The sequence below is a fragment of the Nelumbo nucifera genome, chromosome 2 (assembly GCF_055504915.1).
Source record: "Nelumbo nucifera cultivar China Antique chromosome 2, China Antique-T2T, whole genome shotgun sequence".
Classification (NCBI taxonomy): Eukaryota; Viridiplantae; Streptophyta; class Magnoliopsida; order Proteales; family Nelumbonaceae; genus Nelumbo; species Nelumbo nucifera.
This window is the reverse complement of record NC_142650.1, coordinates 19,782,020-19,785,482: the sequence shown is the minus strand read 5'-3', so window position 1 is coordinate 19,785,482 and position 3,463 is coordinate 19,782,020.

The window sequence follows — 3,463 nt, the reverse complement described above, 5'->3', positions numbered from 1 at the left end:
AGGATCCAGTGCTCCTCATCCCAGTTCGCGCTTGGTCTAACCAGGAGGGATGCCACACTAGCTGCTACTTCACGGGGTTCGGACTCGTTTGGCTTGGGAGCTCCGAGTTCGCCCGAACTGGGGATCTTGGGCTCGACCGGCTCAGGGGCTTCGAGGCTAAACGTGCATTCTGCGAAAAAATCTGCCAAGGCTTGGACCTTAATGGCAGTTCTTGGCTTATACTAGAGATCGTACTCGCTGAGTTCGATGGTCCACTTCGTCAGCCGGCCGGAAACCTCGGGTTTGAGTAAAACTTGTCTCAGAGGTTTGTCGGTCAGGACGATGACGGTGTGAGCCTGGAAGTACGGGCAGAGTTTCCGTGCGGCTACCACCAGTGCGTCCGCTAGCTTTTCTATCTGCGGGTACCTTGTTTCTGCTCCCTACAAGATTTTACTAACATAATATATGGGTCATTGGACCCGGTCTGCCTCCTTTACTAGTACCGAACTGACCACCTCGTCGCTAGCCGAGAGGTACAGTTCTAAGACTTCGCCTTCCTCGGGCCGAGCTAAGGGGCACACTGGCGAGGTAAACTTTTAGCTCGTCAAATGCGAGCTGACAGTTTTGGGTCCATTCGAACCCTTTGCCTTTGATTGCTTTGAAGAAGGGTAGGCAACGATCTGCCGACTTGGACTTGAAGCGGCTTAGAGCGGCTATGCGGCCGTTTAGCCTCTAGACTTCTTTTATTTTCCGAGGTGGTCTCATATCTAGGATGGCTTTTATCTTGTCCGGGTTGGCCTCGATACCGCGTCGATTGACAACGTAGCCTAGGAATTTGCCCGAGGTGACGCCAAAGACACATTTGTTGGGGTTCAATTTCATGCTAAACTGATGCAGGATTGGGAAGACAGAGTCCAAGTCTTGTATTAGTTCTTGTGAAAACCGTGTCTTGACGACCATGTCGTCCACATAACACTCTATCTTTGTGCCGATCAGGGGCCGAAACAGCCTATTTACAAGTCTTTGGAAGGTCGCCCCGGCATTTTTTAACCCGAAGGGCATGAGCTTGTAACAGTATAGACCGAACTCGGTTATGAAGCTGGTTTTTTCCTCGTCGGACTGGTCCATCTGGATTTAGTTGTAGCCTGAGTAGGCATCCAGGAAGCTTAGCAATTCATGTCCCGAGGTCGCGTCCACTAGGCGGTCGATCCTAGGAAGGGGGAAGCAGTCTTTCGGGCAAGCTCGGTTCAGGTCGGTGTAGTCGACGCACATGCGCCACTTGCCGTTCGCCTTTTTCACCAGCACAGGGTTGGCCACCCAGCTCGGGTAATGGACTTCCCTTATGAAGTCTGCCACGAGGAGCTTCTCGACTTCCTCGTCGACCGCTTTCCAGCGCTTTGGGGCTAAGTTCCGTTTCTTCTGTCTAACGGGTCTGACTAAAGGGTCAGTGTTAAGTTTGTGAGTTATAAGACCAGGGTCAATACCGGGCATATCGGCCGCGGACCATGCAAAAATATCTAAATTTTGGAGTAAAAAACTTACCAGTTCGATCCGTAGGGGTCCGTAGGCGAGGTTGGGATCGCGACTGTTTCTTCTGTGGGCGAGGCTCGTTCTTCGCCTTGTTCCGCGGGCCGCTCCAGATCGAGGTCGCCGGCCGCCTTGGTCTTTCCCTTTAGGGCGGCAACGTAGCACATGCGGGACTCGAGCTGGTCGCCCCGCGCTACCCCCACACCAAAGTCCGTAGGGAACTTCATGGCCAAATAGTAGGTGGAGACCACCGCCCGCAGGATATGCGTGATTGGTCGCCCTATTATGGCATTGTATGGGGAGGAGGTCGCGACCACTAGGAAGTCGTGGTTGAGTCTGACTGCACAAGGCCACGTGCCGACTTCCACAGGCACCGTTATTTTTCCAAGGGGCCTGACTTCCTCTCCGCTGAAGCCCACGAGGGGAGTGCTTGCGGGCTTTAGTTCGCTCCTCGGCAACTGTAGCCGATCAAACGCCGATTTGAAGAGGATGTCTGCCGAGCTGCCCGAATCTACGAGTACGCGCCTAACCTCGAAGTCGTTGATCCTTAGTTTAATGACAAGCGCGTCATCATGAGGGTAGCGAACTCCTTGCGCGTCGTCTTCTGTGAAGAGGATTGGCTCTTCGGTCTTTGGCCTTTTCGGAGGGTTCCGCTACTCGAGGACCGCTTCGTGAACTGAAGTTCGGGCTGCCGCCGATGTACACCCCGCTACCACCGAACCTCCCACAATTACATGGATGGTTCCCTGAATTGGCCTCTCTGCCGGAGGCTGTCGCTGCATCAGTTCGGCAGGCCTGCTGCTGGTTTCGGGGGCGTCCTTTTCGTGCTCGCCTGGCCGATCCGCTTTATTGCTATTATTGTTGTGCTGTACAAAGTTTCTTAAGTATCCGCGACGGATGAGCCCCTCTATTTCGTCTCGAAGGTTATTGCACTGCTCGGTACTGTGACCATGGTCCCTATGGAAACTACAATACAAATTCTTGTTTCTTTCGTTCGGGTTTCCCTTTAGGCGAGGTGGCCATTTCACGTACGGGGCATCCTTAATCGTCATTAAGATCTCGGTCCGCCTCGTGTTCAGTGGCGTGTAATCCATCCGAACTGGCAGCGGAGCTCGGAACGACTGGTTCGGTTTTGGGTCCCGGGCCGGGTTTTTTCGGTCGGCTGAGTTAGAGGGCTCGCCATCCCTCTTTCTTTTCTCGTTTCCGCCCTCGGTTCGTTGGTTGATTTCCTCCTCCGTCCTCATGAACTTGTCCGCGAGCTTGAGGAACTCGGCCACTGTCGCGGGCTGGTTAGCTACCATGTGCCATTTGAACTCCTTGTGCGTCACCCCTCTTTTTGCTGCGGCGAGCTGCACCGCGGGGTCTAACCGCGGTATCTGTAGGCATGCTTCATTGAATCGTTTGATGTAGCCCCGTATGGGTTCTCCTTCCCTTTGGACTACCCCGAAGATGCTTTCCTCTGCTCTGGGGCACCGTTTGCTGGTGACAAAGTGTGCAGTGAAGACCTGCACGAACTGAGCCCAACACTTTATCGACCCGGGGGCCAGGTTCCTGTACCAAGTGCGGGCTACCCCCTTGAGGGTGGTGGTGAAAGCCATGCACATGCATGATTCGCTGGCTCTGGCGAGGTGCATTTGGGACTGAAAAGCGTCAACGTGGTCGTTGGGGTCGAAGGACCCGTCATACTTGTCTAGAGGCGGGAGCTTGAAATCTCTGGGCAGGGGGACTGCCAGGAGTTCTGACGCGAGGGGGGAAGGAACTGAGAGAATCGGGGCAACTCCTACCTCGTCCGAGCTCGTCTCGCCTTTGCCTCTGAGCTCTGACAGGACACGGGTGGTGGTTCGTCGACCTCGACGGCACCTTCGCTGCTGAGTGGGCCTTGTACTGGCGCTGCTGGCCTCCGTGTTGCCGAGCTCGATGGGCCCGGAGTGCTGGTAGTCCGCTGCTGCCAGTGCGC